Source organism: Schistocerca serialis, chromosome 2, assembly GCF_023864345.2.
Source record: "Schistocerca serialis cubense isolate TAMUIC-IGC-003099 chromosome 2, iqSchSeri2.2, whole genome shotgun sequence".
NCBI lineage: Eukaryota > Metazoa > Arthropoda > Insecta > Orthoptera > Acrididae > Schistocerca > Schistocerca serialis.
The window spans coordinates 733355510-733371681 of NC_064639.1; positions in this window are offsets into that span (position 1 = coordinate 733355510).

A 16172-nucleotide genomic window follows, 5' to 3' on the forward strand; every position below is an offset into this window, starting at 1 on the left:
ATTACATTATCTTTCATGGCTCATTATTTCCGTTCGTGATTGTAAATTCTGGAGATTCGTCTCCTGGTTTCAGACCAACTGTCTCTCTAGAGGCTGGACGATTTATCTGTCTGTGTCTATTTCTTTTCATGTACATTTTGCTTGATCCACAGCCAAGCCTGCGGATTGCCATACAATCAAAATTTGTATGCTGGTAGATTCCAACTTTTGTAACATCGCCGCCTTGCATTTCTGTGTTTTATAATGCATTGGGAACTCCATCGTTAGGGGGCTGATGGAGCCCCTCAGCGCAACTGTATGCGTGGTGGGAAAGAATGCCAGTGTGCACTCGATTTGAAGTGGAATGATCATATAAAATTAATTGTTGGTAATGCGGGTACCAGGTTGAGATTCATTGGGAGAGTGCTTAGAATATGTAGTCCATCAACAAAGGAGGTGGCTTACAAAACACTCGTTCGGCCTATACTTGAGTATTGCTCATCAGTGTGGGATCCGTACCAGATCGGTTTGACGGAGGAGATAGAGAAGATCCAAAGAAGAGCGGCGCGTTTCGTCACAGGGTTATTTGGTAACCGTGATAGCGTTACGGAGATGTTTAATAAACTCAAGTGGCAGACTCAGCAAGAGAGGCGCTCTGCATCGCGGTGTACCTTGCTCGCCAGGTTTCGAGAGGGTGCGTTTCTGGATGAGGTATCGAATATATTGCTTCCCCCTACTTATACCTCCCGAGGAGATCACGAATGTAAAATTAGTGAGATTAGAGCGCGCACGGAGGCTTTCAGACAGTCGTTCTTCCCACGAACCATACGCGACTGGAACAGGAAAGGGAGGTAATGACAGTGGCACGTAAAGTGCCCTCCGCCACACACGGTTGGGTGGCTTGCGGAGTATAAATGTAGATGTAGATGTAGATGTAAATATGTTTTCCGCAGGTGTCGTCCGTGATGTGGAAGAGGCCCAGCGGGCGGCTATCGGGCACACTGTGTGCAAACGGCTACAAATACTGTCACATTTCAGCACAAGTCCAGCCTGTCGCTTGGATTCAGAGGCCGTCCTCGGCACTTTCTGGCGGATTGCTAATTTTGTGAAGGCAACTAACACTGCATGCGGGGTGCCGGTTAAGATGTCTATTTGTAGAATCGTACCCAGGATAGATAGTGGTCCTCTGGTTTGCAGCTGAGTGGAAGGCCTAAACTAGAGGCTCAGAGGACTCTGCAACAATATCGTAGACAAATCTCTCTCCCTCCGCTGTCGAGGGGCTAATTTTAGAGTTGCTCTTTATAAGTTAGGCGTGCACTACACGCAGGAAGCGGCTACTATGGTAACTGAGTACGTGTGGCTTGCACATAAGGTTTTTTAGGTTAGAGAGCCCTCCCTTTTCGCATCTCAGACGAAGTTCCGGTCACAATGAAAGTTACATCAGCCACAATGTTGTCATAAAATGCTCGTCCTTACGGACAGGATACAGAAATGGTTAATACGACATTAGTAAAAAGCAGAAGCATCGCGTATTGAAGATTACAATGCTCAGATGGTATTAGGAACAGATAGTTAGGTGAAACTGGAACTGAATAGGAATGAAATCCTAAGTTGAGATTGGAATATTTATCGCAAGGATAGGTTGTTGCCAATAGTGGTGGCGTATTTATTGTAGTGAAGAACACGATAATTTCTAGCGAGATTGTCACGGATCCCGAGTGTGAATTAAGCTGAGTGAAGTTAAGCATTAAAGGTCGGTCAAAAATGGTAAACGGATACTTTTATAGTCCGCTTCTGTCAGGAACTGTAGTTATATAACGCTGCAAGCTCAACTTACAGAATATCGTTGTTAATTTGCCTGATCATGCTGTTGGTATAGATTGGGAGGGTCATGCTATCAAAACTGGTGCCAGACGTAGGAATTCATGTGGCATTATTCTGAATGTCTTGTCCGAAATTACTTTAAGCAGATAATTAGAGTGAAGGTAACGTCTTAGACCTAGCAACATACTCGCCTGATATTATCGAATCAGTTAATATAGAGGAAGGTATCAGTTATCATAAGGCTGTGATAGCAACTGTGAATACAGATTTTAAAAGGAGCGTTGAGAATGGTAGGACGATATCTCTGCTTAGTAAGAATGATAAGACACAAATTTCAGATTATCTGAGAAGTCAGTATCGAATATTCAGTGATGAGCACTAAGACGTAAAACAAAAATGGACAAAAATGCAAAAGCATCGTGAAGTATGCCTTACGCATGTACTTTGAAACAAAAATTTTGTCAACCAATGTAAGTCAAACGTCAAAGAGGTTTTCGCCCCACGTCGATTCAGTAAGCGTTTCGAAATCATCCATTCATTCACTCAGGGACAATGGCAACGGAACCATATAACTGACAGAATGAGGAAATACTGAATTAGGTCCTCCGAAATTGTTTCACCGCCGAAGATTGAACCACAGTCCAAACATTCAATCATAGCACGAACGTCGAAATGTCAGATATTGAGGCAACTGATCTCGGAATAGGAAAGCAACTACAATTGCTTAGTAGTAGAAACGCAACAGGACCAAGTAAGTGAGATACCAGTAAGATTTTGCAAAGATTATGTGAAAGAACTGGTTGCCTTTCCAGCAGCAGTGTATCGTACATCGCCGAAGCAACGAAGAGTTCCTGGCGACTAGAAGAAAGCAGGTTATCCTAGTTTCCAATAAGGACCGTAGGACAGATGCACACTATTATTGACTAATATCGTTGACGTCAATCTGCTGTAGAGTTGTGGAACATGTTTCATGTTCAAGATGTTTTTGGAGAGCGAAAAGCCGGCCGCTGTGGCTGAGCGGTTCTAGGCGCTTCACTCCCGAAGCGCACGACTGCTACGGTCGCAGGTTCGAATCCTGCCTCGGGCATGGATGTGTGTGATGTACTTATGTTTAGTTAGGTTTAAGTAGTTCAAAGTCTAGAGGACTGTTGATCTCAGATGTTTAGTCCCATAGTGCTTAGAGCCATTTGAACCATTTTTTTTTTTTTTTTTTTTTGAGATCGAAAATCTACTCTATAGTACTCAACAAGGATTCCGCAAAAAGAGATGTTTCGAAACTCAGCTCACTCTGTTCCTCCATGAGATCGACAGCGCTGTAGATACAGGCGATGAGGAAATGCTGTGTGCCTTGGCTTCAGAAAGGCATCTGACACCGTCCCACCCTGCCGTTAAGTGATGAAAGAAAGAAATAAGGCTCATCTAGTATTGGACGACATTTGAGACTGTATTGAAGATTTCCTTACAGATATAACTCATATGTCGCTCTTGACGGAACAAAATTGACAGATGTAGAGGTAATATCAGGAGTATCCCAAGGATTTGTGATGGACCGTCACTGTTTACAATAAATATAAATAACCTAGTACAAAGCGCCGCATGCTCATTAAGACTGTTTGTAGTTCATGAATTGTCAGTAAGAAAGTACAACGGCAGAAGACAGTATCGATTTGCAGAAGGACCTGCAAAGAATTGATGAATGATTCAGCGTTGCCAGCTGGCCGTGAACGTAAATAAATGTAACACATTGCGCTTACATAGGAGAAGAAAGGCGCTTCTACACAACTACGCCATTAATGAAAAACTGTTCCAAACAATATCTGCCGTAAAATGTCTTAGAGTAACTATTTAAATAATAGGAAAATCAGGTGGAAGACTGAGATTCATAGGAAGAATATTAAGGAAATCTAATGTATCTACGAAGGAAGTGGCTTATAACGCGCTTGTGCGATCGATTCTGGAGTATTTGGTTGTCAATCAGGGGATCCGTACCAGGTAGGGCTGGTGGAGATGATCGAACGAACAGTGGCGCTTTACGTCACTAGATCGTTTAATCGGTACTAGCGTATTAGAGAGATGCTCAACAAGCTCCATTACCAGACGATACAAGAGAACATTACTGCTGAAATTTCGAGAACGAACCTACCGGAAAAAGTCGGACAGCATATTACTTCCTCCCACATGCATCTCACGTAATGACAAGAAAAATCGAGCAATTAGAGCCATTATAGGAGCTTTTCGATTCCTTCTCATTTTTCGTACAGCCATTTAGCGTTAGCTCCCATGCAGTCCCTATTTATTTCATTTCTAACTGACTCATCATATAGAAAAGTCAAAATGACCCTCGGTGAGATTAAAAGCAGAAGCCGTAAAATCAAGAGTGCAGTGGGAATTCTACTGGCAAATGCAGAGTAGGGAGTAGACAGGTGGAAAGAGAACATTGAAAGCCTACATGAGGGAGGTGGAGGGGGGGGGGGGGGGGAAGCGGGAGTTGTTTGAAGACGATACCGAAGAAGGAACAGGGATCGACAAGGATGAGAATCAGAATTTAGAACAGATTTAAAAGTCTTAAGATTATATGAGGCACAGGGAATATACAACATTGCATCCGAATTTCTGAAATCATTGGTTGAAGTGGCAACAATACAACTATACCTGTTTAGAAAGCACGATAGTGACGATATACCCTTCGACGTTCGAAAAAACATCTATCACACAACTCTGAAAATTGTAAGAGCCGACCAGTGTGAGGATTGTCGCACCATCAGTTTCATAAGTCAATCATCCAAGTTTCTGACAGGAATAATATTCAGAAGAATGAGAAAGAAAATTGAGAATCTGTTAGGTGACGATCTGTTTGTTTTTACGAAAGGTAAAGGCATCATAGAGGCAATTATGACGTTGCTTTTGATAATGGAAGCACGACTGAGGAAAAAGCGAGACTCGTTCTGAGGATGTTTCGAATTGGAGAAAGCGTTCGACAATGTAAAATGGAGCAAGGTGTTCGAAATTAGAAAAGTAAGCCTAAACTACAGGGAAAGACAGATAATATGCAATATGTACAGGAACTAAGATGAAAAAATAAGACTAGAAGACCTAGAACAAAGTGCTCGTATTAAAAATAGTATAAGAAAGGAATGTAGTCTTTAACCTCTACTGTTTAATCTATACAAAGTAGGAGTCATGAGAGAAATAAAGGAAAGTTTCATGAGTGGAATAAATTCAAGATTAAAGGACATCAGTGATAAGAAATTAACGAAAAGTAGCGGGAATGAGAAGAGCCAGAAACTTAGCATAAGGATTGATGGTCAGGAAGTAGATGAGGTTAAAGAATTCTGCAACGTAGGCAGCAAAATAACTTATGACGAATGGAGCAAGGAGGACATCAGAAGTAGTCTAGCCCTGACACAAAGGGCATTCCTGACCAATAGAAATCTACGAGTACCAAATATAGGCCTGAATTTGAGAAAGAAATTTCTGTGAATGTACGTCTGCAGCACAGAATTGTACGGTGGTGAAACACGGACTGTGCAAAAACTGGAACGGAATATAATCAAAGCATTTGAGATGTGATGCTACAGGCGAATGTTAAAATTAGGTAGTCTGACAAGGTAAGGAATGAGGAGGTTCGCTGCATAATCAGCGAGGAAGGATTATATGAAAAACACTGATAAGGAGAAGGGACAGGATGAGAGGACATATGACATCAGGGAATAACGTCTATGGTACTACAGTGAGCTGTAGAGGCTAAAATCTGTGGAGGGCGACCGAAACTGGAGTACATCCAGCTGCTAACAGAGGACGTAGGTTGCAAGTGCTACTCCCGGAGATGGAAATGTTGTCACCGAAGAGGAATTCGTGGCGGGCAGTATCAAACTAGCCTGAAGTCTGATACTTAAAAAAATAAACAAGTACAAAATAAAATGAATGGATCCCCTCCACCCCCTTCTCCCAAGGACTAAGCCTTGAAGAGGCGTGTCGGGGGGGGGGGGGGGGCTCAGAACTCAATGATCTAGACGACTAAAGCGGGGTAGTCTACTTCTGATAGCTGATCTCTTGGTACGAGGAGAGAGGAAGCCAATTTGTCAGCAACGTGGGAGTTGAGAGCACGAAGATCAACCGCTTCTGAGGTGAATTAAAATATTAATCTCAACGGCGAAGATGGCGGATGAGTCATTTTCTCCTGACAGTGTTTCCTCAACGGTAGTAAAAAATGGTTCAAATGGCTCTGAACACTATGCGACTTAACTTCTGAGGTCAGTTGCCTAGAACTTAGAACTAATTAAACCTAACTAACCCAAGGACATCACATCCTGCCCGAGGCAGGATTCGAACCTGCTATCGTAGCGGTCGCTCGGCTCCAGACTGTAGCGCCTAGAACCGCACGGCCACTCCGGCCGGCAGTGGTAGTAAAGGAAGAGAGGACGGACCTCAGTACGGCTGATCTAGCGGAAGAGGCAATCCGCCAAGCAGAACAAAAATACACGTAGCGTCTGCCTTGCAACAAGTGGCACGTGGTCAGCGTCTCTTTACACGTTTATGGTGGCTGCAAATATCAGTGGCGTCTGTTACCAAAGTGGTCAGCTAGGAAAGGCGCCCGTTCCCATACTTGGTGGCCTGTTAAGACCCATCTGGCTTTTCAATCACAGATGTAACATCCCACGAAGGGGCTAACACCCCTGAGGTAAACAACAGTTCATCGCTGGAAACAGTGATGTAGATAGGCTGTCTCATTCTGGAGAGCCTAGAACATCATGTAAGGAAGAGTCAGAGTTTCCTAGAGCTTCTCGCATACGGCCCAAGAAGAAACATCTACTAGTCACATTCAACATCAACACTTTACTAAAGACTTGAAAGCTTAAACAATTGACGGATGTGTTAAACAGATGCAACAAACCCATACTAGCAGTTCAGAAAATCTGGTACGGTGATGAGAACGCCTTTGAATCAGAGCGCTACAGGACCTATAAAGGAAAACCGGTCATAAAGAGTTAACAGAATTCACTATTCTTGGATCAGCTTTCATGGTCAAACGAAATCTGATAGAAACCTAACGAATTTTGCGTCCCCATAGGAGCTAATATCACTTCTCTCGTTTACAAGACCAAGCAAGAACTACACCATCACAAGTGCACATGCAGCTACCACCAATGACAAAAGAAAAATTGCAGAAAATGTCTAACAATTTTGGGAGACAGTAGATAATGAGACATCAAAATACCAAAGCACCGCGTACAGCTACTTGTAGGAGACTTCAACCCATAGATCGGTAGAGAAGAGAAGTCTACATTAGGAAATTTGCCTCCACACAAACGCACGAATAAGAATGGAGAAAGCCGCATCAACTTCTGCAGGCAACTTCACTTAAAGCTAACGTCAACCTTCTACAGGAAATTACCGAAGAGAAAGAAGACCTGGTCTTCTAATACGTATTTAGGCTCATATCATCTGGATCATGTGCAATAACCAAACAAAACCATAGAGAAATCATTATCGTACGGGTCAGAAGGGGCTACGCATATATTCTGACCAGTTTTCAACAGAACTCAAAGCCAAATTTCAACCTAAAAAAACAAACCCAACATTGAAAATGTCCACAGAATGGACATAAAATTTCTGTCAGTGAACAGAAACGAATTCGTTAAAAACCTTCAAGCAGAGAAGATGAGGAACTGGAATGAAATGAGGGAAACATTGACACAAACGGTGAAAGATATAGAGCAACCGCGAAGAAGAAGGAAACAGTGGTGGAATAATATATCTGACGAAGCGGTAGAGCATAGACTACTGCTTGGAAAAAATGGAACTCCCACAAAAAGGAATGAAACTGGAACACATTCACTGAGATGAGAACACATTAACGGAAATCGGAAAACAGACATCAAAAATTATTCGAACATAAAAACGGAAATACGTCAAAAAACGATCAGAAGAAATATACCAGATTCAGGCTAAACAACACTAGCGACTTCTACAAAATTTTGCAAGAAGAAATATCATGTTACAAGCCGTTGAGTCCACACTTCAAAGATTCAACAGGCAAACTGATTACTAATGACAAACACAACTGTGAGGTACTAGCAAAATACTTCAAAGTCTTTTAAACTTTGATTAAACTTTGAAGAACCACGACTACGCCTAATTTTCAGACAGCCTCAAAAGGAAAACCCACCTTCAGGAACACCATCACTGCATCAAATTGAACAATACATTGGCTATCTGAAAAACAGCAGAGCGCAAGGTGAAGTAGGCACATTAGGTGAGATGCGAAAACTCGGAGGGAAGCGGGCATCTGAAACCATGTATGAGGTTTTTATAGATTACTGGGAGAACGAAAGAATACCGGACGAGCGAAAACAACCCGTAACCCGGCCGCTACATAAGAAGGATGATAGGACAGACACCAGCAATTACCAAAGCATATTTCTACTTTGTCACCTACAAAACTATGTCAAAACTTCTATGGAATAAGGTAGATCAAGCAGAACACACAATTAGCGGGTATCATGCGGGATCCGGAAAAAAATAGTTCACTCAAAGAGCAAATTTTTGACTTGAAAATAATCCACAGTATCAGAGCAATATCTGATCTCAATACAGTAGCTACATTCATTGATTTAAAAAAAGCATACGATCCTGTAGACAGGCAGACAGTGTTCGTAATACAGGATGAAGCAGGTATCAACAAAATCATCAGACAATTAGTCGAACAGACATTCACAGACACATCTTCAAAACTTAAATTTCTGAATCCTTCAAAATTAACACAAGTGTTCGGCAGGGCGATGGGCTCTCACCGATTTTCTTCACTCTGGTCCTAGACAAGGTGATGAGAGAGTGGGATAAAGAACTGTACGAGGAAAACATCGAAGGAATCAGTCTAGGTCAAAGAAGAGGTGAGATGTCTCGCTTTTGCTGACGACGTAGCAGTCACTTCTAACGACAAAACAGATGCCAAGATAACGATAGTAACACTCCACTGGATTACTCATGTATGAGCAGTCGGATTACATTGAACATAAACACAACAAAGAAAAGTACACTGAAAAGCCAAAGAAACTGGTTCACCTGCCTGTTATCGTGTAGGGCCTCCGCGAGCACGCAGTACTGCCGCAGTACAACGTGGCATGGACTGGGCTAATTTCCATGGATTCATGAGGTTGTCTCCATACCCGTAAGCGTCCATCCGCTCGATACAATTTGAAACGAGTGTCGTCCGATCCGGTAACATGTTCCAGTCATCAACAGACCAATGTCGATGTTGATAGGCCCAGGCGAGGCGTAAATCTTTGTGTCGTGCAGTCATCAAGGGTTAACGAGTGAGCCTTCGGCTCCGAAAGCCCATATCGATGATGTTTCGTTGAATGGTTAGGACGCTGGCACTTGTTGATGGCCCAGTATTGAGATCTGCGGCAATTTGCGGAAGGATTGCACTTCTGTCACGTTGAACTCTTCTCTTTAGTCGTTGTTGGTCCCGTTCTTGTAGGATCTTTTTCCGGCAACAGCGACGTAGATTTGATGTTTTAACCGATTACTGATATTCATGATACGTTCGTGAAGCGGTCGTACGGGAAAATCCCCACTTCCTCGCTACCTCGTAGATGCTGTGTCCCATCGCTCGTGCACCGACTATATCACCACGTTCAAATCGATCCTAGACCTGAGCCAGACATTTGTTGTTCAAATGGTTCAAATGGCTCTGAGCACTGTGGGACTTAACTTCTGAGGTCATCAGTCCCCTAGAACTTAGAACTACTTAAACCTAACTAACTAACCTAAGGACATCACACACATGCATGCCCGAGGCAGGATTCGAACCTGCGACCCTAGCGGTCGCGCGGTTCCAGACTGTAGCGCCTAGAACCGCTCGGCCACCCCGGCGGCAGACACCTGTTGTCTTATATAGGCGTTGCCGACAGCAGTGCCATATTCTGCCTATTTACATATCTCTGTATTTGAATAAGCATGCTTATATCAGTTTCTTTGGCGCTTCAGTGTGTATACAAATGCAACGTGGAAACATGAAAAGAATTGATAAGTTTAGGTATTTGGGAGAATGGATACAATCAAATGGGATAGATAACACGACAAGTATAGGAAGATCGAAGAAAATGGAATTATCATACAAACTCACCCAAAACCGATATAATAGAAGATCAAGATCAGTATCATTCCAGGCAAAAATTAAACACTACGCAGCACTAACTAAACCGGAAGTACTTTACGGATCCGAATGCCTAACACTGAATGAAAGAGGTGAAGAACAAGGACTGGAAAAGAAAGAAGAGAAAATATATCAGAAAAGTCTTAGGATCACAAAAGAAGAAAGATAACAACTGGATGAAGAGGAGAAATGATGATCTATATAGGAACGTAGAAACGATAACAGACAGAATAAGAAAGAGGAGATTATTATTTTACATTCATATGTACAGAATGGATGACAATAGGCTAACGAAGAAAATTTTTAACTTAATTTCCAAATTAAAAACTCCACGGGATGGCTGGTAGGAACAAGAAAGGACTTGAGAAAACTTAACATCGCAGAGAACACGATACACAACAGGGAAAGATTCAGCACTGCAAAATTTCCAGTCCAACAACACAATTCGCAACACAGGTGGGTGATGTCAAATGAACAGAGACCGGCCATGAGTCAACGCATGAAGTAGTTCTGGGAACATAAAAAGAAAAAGATAGTCCTTTTGTCTTAGATTCTAAGTGGTCTATAATTGGCTAAATTCTGTAATAAAAAGAAATACGTTGATATGTAGGAGAAGGGAACTCATTTAATTGCAGTTACCATTCTGTTACTGATCTGTGGTTTCTACTTTTCCATTCAGTAATCTAGTTATTTATATCGGTAATCGAATTCCCTGCTGTGTGATAAGTTGTTCGACGTCCAGGGAGCAGGAGATTTGCTGATGAGGTCATTTTAATCTTATGGTAGGTGAAACTATGACAGACAGAGCTCCTCGATTCTCTCAGTTCGCAGAAACCCATACAGCATCAATGGCCTTGGCGACCATGACAGGACCGCTGGATAAATCCTTAATTGCGGACCTGTGATGCTGCCCAGATGGTGAGTTATTACTTAAATTTTGGAACGATCTTCCCTAAAACTTCTTTAGCCACGCTGGGCGGAATCAATAACAGTGTTGGGGTTGGGTTGTGACCCCCATAGCTAAGGGTCAGCCACGGCTGATGGCAAATGAGGACGAGACGCCTTCTCCCGACCTGGACGCGGACTGCAAGTTGGTGGTCACTGGAGTCGTACAGCATTCCGGCGTGAGAGGCAGTGAACTACGCTCAACCACACTCTCCAGTCTGTTCATTTCTAATTCCTTGATCGATGGGCTACTTCTACCGACACTCATTCTGGATGCGATACTTCATCATCAATGCTGAGTGTGTGAGTGGAGTTTCCCCCGGCATGTGAACATGTTGTGTATCGATGCTGGCATTCAGGTAATATTCGGTAAAAAACAACCCAGGCTTGCGAGAAAGCTTTTTGTTACTTTCAAAGACAAATGAAAATTTTGCCTGAAATAAATATATATATGTGTCAGCAAAAACCAATACTAGCTCAATAATGTTTTCAGTCTTCAGATATTTATGTCAGTATATTTGAAACCACTGCATTTCCAGATGAAGCGAAGCTGAATTTATTGGGAGTTATATCGAATCTATTATACAAATATTTATGATTTGACATCAACCTCTGCGTAACTATTAATTTAAATTAATAAGTAAATATTAACTTAAAAAGTACCTTATGATATAATCATAAGTATTTAAGGCCCACAGGTCATACATTCGAAATGTGAACTTGTTACGACGTAACTGTGGATTCTTCAATTGCTCTGGGAGATGGTGGAGTGGAACTAAATCATATTAAATATTAGTTCACTTTATTAAAGGAATAATAAAAAGATTTACTTAACTTTATGTATCCCATTGCCATAGCAATGTGCCAAACATTTACAACTGTCTTTGAATGTCAAAGCATCAGTTATGCACATATTTATTAAATTCTTCTCTTCAAGTCAAAGTTTACAATGACAGTTCAATCTAAGACATGGCTAACACGTGTGTCCCAGCTAGATGATGATATTTGCTTGATCGGAACCCTGCGAATTGAGCTGAGCCTTCCTGTGCACGGCTACATCTCGGCCTCCGTGTGGTGGCGCTGCAGAGATGGGAGAGAGGGCGTGGCTTCGCCAGCGCCTATCATTCGACGTTGCAGTAAGCAGCGAAACATCGCTATCTTCTGTGCTATCGATGCGAGATGCCGGCTTTGTTATGGCACTGCGATTGTGCGTGATACAACGGAATTTATCTTAATATTCATGTGTGGGATGTCCTGAGAATGCAGTAGAGACTAGACTTGTTTGACCTACTGTGCCATTATATACGCTCACAACAAAATATTTAAGCAGTAGCTTTCTTCGCCTTATGTGTGACACATCAGTATACGATACCAGAGGGTATATTTTCGATTAATATTTACTCAAGGTGAATGTAAAGGTTGCTGTAATAGCACAAATGTTTCTAAAATGGAGTGGTTATTCACTCACAGTAAATCTATGTTCATTTCACCTGAAACATGAGCAATAACAACGTGTAATGACATAAATATAATAAGAGAGGAAATATTATTGATTTACTTTATTTGCCATCATTAATTATAACACCTGTTATCTAATGCACATATCCCACAGGCACACATTTCAAACGTGTAAACCTAGAGATATTTACACGTTGTCAGTGAAACCGCTCTATTCAACGTTTAAAGTATGATTTGGAAGAAATCGTTTGTTGTATATGTACTGATGTACGTTATTTTAAAAAAAAATATACTACGTTTTCTGTGTATGAAAATGGTGCGTGAAGTTCGAAATCGATCATGCAACACTACTTGTAACACCGTAACTGCGGCAGTGGTGGTGGCCTTGGTCACCTATCCTACAAATGGTCTCGCCAGACAGTCTACGCGCCTCCCCTCCCTCGGCAGTAACAACATTTTACCCACTATGGCACTCCTTTACATCGCCGGAAAGTGGAGTGAAAGTGAGAGTGTTTTGGCAAACAAGAAATGTGGCTGGTACATCTCTCCCGTTACTAAGTTACTACGTGACTAAATCTGTAGTGCAAGTGAAAAACCAGTAGCATAACAATAGGACCTCGACAAATATCCAGCGAAATCTTAATGTTCATTTTGTGTTTATTCTTCCTTGTGTACCATTATTGCAGTCTTGAAGGGGTCCTCGTGGTCGAACAGTCGTTGCAAGCTGACAATTACCAGCGTTTGAAATAACAATTTTGTTTTGCTTAAATGCACAAGCTTACATGCCTTGTCATAATTTTTGCCTGTTTAAACTAAAATACTGGTTGATTGAATTGAGAAAATGAATCAGCATTCCAAATCAATATTTAAACTACTTGTGTTTCTTTTCTGTATGGGAACCTTTCGTAGTGAGGCAGTCTTCAGAGTCAATTCATCTTGGTTTTTGTAAAATATTTTCGTCTACGTGTTTGGGGCTTGCGTTTATTCAGTGTATACGGTAACGAAGGAAAAGATTTCAGCGGCAAGAAGGAGTTGTGTGGCACAAACGAAAGTTCTTAGGCATTTCTCTACATCTGAAAGATGACGTCTATTAAAATTTCACGCCACTATTATCAGAATGGCACTAGTGGCGCCGCTATGAGGCTTGAAATACGCGCAGTAAGGGCCCTGACCGTTAGTAATCCTTGAGATTCGTTGTGAAGAGTTGACGTTAGCCTGTAACGTTTTCAAGGCGACATAGATGCCGTTCTCAGCACGTCACTGAGTTTGAACGACATCTTGTAGTAGGGCTACGAGAACTTGGATGCCCCTTCTGCGAAACTGCAGAAAGTCTGGGCAGGAATGATTGCTGGCTGTCGTGGACACGAAAACGTGCAGCAGCAAGAAGACCGGGTTCCGAGCGGCCACGTGGCATTACCGAAAGGGAAGACCATCTTGTTCGGCGTTTAGCTCTGTCGCATCGTACTGCATCTGCAGCACCAATCTGAGCAGCAGCTGGCAGCACAGTGTCACAATGAACTGTTACAAATCGGTTACTTCAAGGAAGGCTCCGCACTAGACAAAATGTAGCTCGCTTTCCACTGGGCCCAAAACACCGCCATTTGCGAATTTAGTGGTGTCAAGCTAGAGCTCATTGGAGAGCAGGCTGGAGGTCGTGTTTTTTTATGAAAGCTGGTTCTGCCTCGGTGCCAATGATTACCGTGTGTTGGTTAGGAGGAGCCCCGTTGAGGGCCTGCAACCAACCTGTGTGTATGCTAGACACATTGGACCTACACCTGGAGTTTTCGTCTGGGATACGATTCCGTATGAGAGCAGGAACACTCTCGTGGTTATCCCACGAAACCTGACTGCAAATTTGTACGTCAGTCTGGTAATTAGACGTGTTGTGCTGCCTCAGGAGAGCTTTCCGACAGGATAATGCTCGCCAATGTACCGCTGTTGTAACCCAACATCCTCTATAGAATGTCGACATATTGGCTTGGCCTGCTCGTTCACCACATCTGTCTCCAATACAGCACGTATGGGACATCATCGAATGACAATTCCAGGACCATCCATGAACAGCTTTAACCGTCTCTGTGTTGATCGACCAAGTACAAAACCCATGGAACGCCATTCCACAGACTTACATGCGACACATGCATGCTTGCATTCAACGTTCTGCCATTGACACCGGTCGTTAATGTACCAGCATTTGATATTTACACTGGCTTATCGTGTGCTTATATTAACCTGTGATCTTGCAATGTTATCACTTAAATATGTTGCTTAGACAAATCGGTTCTCAAAATTTCATTACTCCACATTCACAATCATCTGGTATTGCGATTTTTTCTCCGTCGTATGTTTTATTGTTTGGTTTCACTTTATGTCTGATCAATATCAGGGAATATTAATTGTCACAGGGACAGCTGTCTGTCGAATCACAAACCTTGGAGGAGACAAGTAGTCACCAGAGATTTTTCGGAGACGTTTAAACGCATCATGAAATCTCGGCAGCTGTACACCTCTGTCACAATAAAAGGAGTGAGAGTTAAATAAAATTGTAACTACATTTCCAAAAACAGATTCGAAATGCTTATTCAATTATCAGTTCAGTGATAGGAGGCACAGGCCAGTAAATCATCTAAAAAGTAGGTGATTTTAACCTGCTTATTTGTAGCTTAAATATTATGTTCTCCATCCAACCGAAACCACCGACAGCTTTCCTAAGTCGAGGAATATCGAATGGTTGGGATGGAGCTGTTTCCTTGATCACTGGTCATTTAATCCACAAAAAACACAAAATTGTGTACAGTTACATTAGTTCCAGGGACTGTTAATTTCAAATTCAAGCCGAGGCAACGATTGAAGATGGAGAGACTGACGCGTCTTACAGTCAAGTTGGCTACAGGAAGATTTTTTTCTATCAGAGTAAACAGAATCTTGAGCTGCGTCCGGGGGAAAAAAGCACTGAGAGACGTTCTCTCTTTCACAGTTCATAGCAGTTCTTCGTAGGCATCACTTCCTAACTATCACTAGTACACTAGTTGCCACGTTTTTCGCGCAACATATATTGGTTTCCACCACCATAGAAGCAGCCATGCAGTGTAACGTTCAGCTTTCATCAACACTTTCGCGATAGAACGCTCATAGCAGCTCCGTCTGCGGTTAAGATGCAAACACGCCTCCATCAATGTTAGAACTCTAAGCTTTGCCACGTGCTGCTGTCTGCGTGTTTACATTATGTGATTACTCATGGCTGATTCCTTTTCTAAGTGATTCAAAACACCGTAGATTCATCCCCTGGTTTGTGATAAATATTTTCTCAGGTACTGATCAATTTATCCTCATTTCCAGTGTGTTTATATGTCTTCTCATATCATTTGGCTTGATCCACAGCAAGCCTGAGGATTGACGTGTAGTCCAAATTTGTAAGCTGGCAAATTCTGTCATTTTATAACAAAACTACTTCCAATTTCTGTGTTTTATCAAGGATGTAACAGTTGTATGTCTGTTAGTGGTCTGTAGTGTCCCCTTGCTCCCTTCAGTAATCGAGGTATTTGGTATATGTCTTAGCAATCGAATTCCCTGCTGTAAGAGAAGTTAGTCTGTGTCTCCATCGTCTAGGGAGTAGACGAAAATAATGGTAGGAAAACAGGTGACAGGCAGAAATCCACGGATCTGTCAGTCAGCCAAAACATACACTACATCATTGCTGTTATATTAAGGTAATTTCTCACAGCGTTATTTATCTAGTATACGTCCAAGGCATTTACCTATTGGGTGTACTTTACAGTATGCTAAAAGTATCTAAAAGCTCTGA